Source organism: Capsicum annuum, chromosome 12 (genome assembly GCF_002878395.1).
Source record: "Capsicum annuum cultivar UCD-10X-F1 chromosome 12, UCD10Xv1.1, whole genome shotgun sequence".
NCBI classification, from domain to species: domain Eukaryota; kingdom Viridiplantae; phylum Streptophyta; class Magnoliopsida; order Solanales; family Solanaceae; genus Capsicum; species Capsicum annuum.
Genome location: NC_061122.1, coordinates 3,514,252 through 3,515,442, shown reverse-complemented (window position 1 = coordinate 3,515,442; position 1,191 = coordinate 3,514,252). Strand labels below are relative to the sequence as shown.

The following is a 1,191-nucleotide window of genomic DNA, read 5'->3' as shown; positions in this document are numbered from 1 at the left end:
ATTTTAATTAGTACAGTGTAATAAGATCCTCCAAAAGTTCGAATATGTCTCAGCAATTTCGTGTATAGTTTAGGGTGAAAACAGAGCATTTACTCTAACATATAATTATATGTTTAAATTAATAAAACTTATAAATCTACCTAAAAATGCATTTGAATTGTCCAATGTCTACTTTTGACTTTTGAAAGTGAAATGGACTAAACTCTGCATTATTAAATTTATAATAATTCATTATCTATATGTTAAAATGATTGATTTATATGGGGATGCAATAATTACTTCAAGCAATACATGAAGATTTTCTTTTATATATCTAATCCTTCGTATAAATAATCATTAAAAAAAATAATTTAAATGTCCTTGTTATATGCAATGAGATATCTTCGGTTCGAATGGGAGATACAAAATCGCTTTTAATAGGTAGTGTTTTATTTCAAAATAAAAATATTCTTTATAAATGCAGATTAATTAAGCTCTACTCAAATATCGAATCATTTAATAGGTAGTATTTTACTTTCAAAATAGAACTTTCCTTTATAAATACAGATTAATTGAACTCTACTCAAATATCGAATTATTTAATAAATAGTATTTTACTTTCAAAATGAAACTTTCCTTTATAAATGCAGATTAATTAAAATCTACTCAAACATCGAATCGAATATCATATAAAGAGCAAAAAAAATTATATATATATATATATATATATATATATATATATATATATATATCAATGTTCACGTTATAGCTAGAGCCTTAATAGAGGTCATTGTTATGATGTCACATTAATATGTCTGTATATATTAAATTTGAAATTTTGAATGTACCAAAAACAATTATATTAAATTAGAGTGGGTCATTTTTGGGGCCCTAGAATTATTATTTTAGGTGAGAAAATAATGATATTGGGGTTCTAGGAAAGAAAGGTTATGTATTTTTTAATGGACACTCTCTTTCATGAAATTCTGAAAATTTATTTCTGAAGTTATTTAATTCTCAATCATGACAGATTTTTCATTTACTTTGACTAACTTTTTATTTTATTCATTTCAAACAAGAATGAAAAGGGTTTGGAGCTGGAGTTAATGCTTTCTTTTGTATTTTCTATTTGTAGTGACGGAATGAGAATTTTTATTAATGGGGTTTAGAAGTATATATATATATATATATATATATATATATATATATATA

The 1,191-nt window shown here is 23.4% G+C and overlaps 1 pseudogene; it reads right to left on the bottom strand.

Moving 5' to 3' along the window:
* LOC107871706 overlaps window positions 1-1,191 on the bottom strand; it is a 4,185-nt pseudogene that overhangs the window by 1,098 nt on the left and 1,896 nt on the right.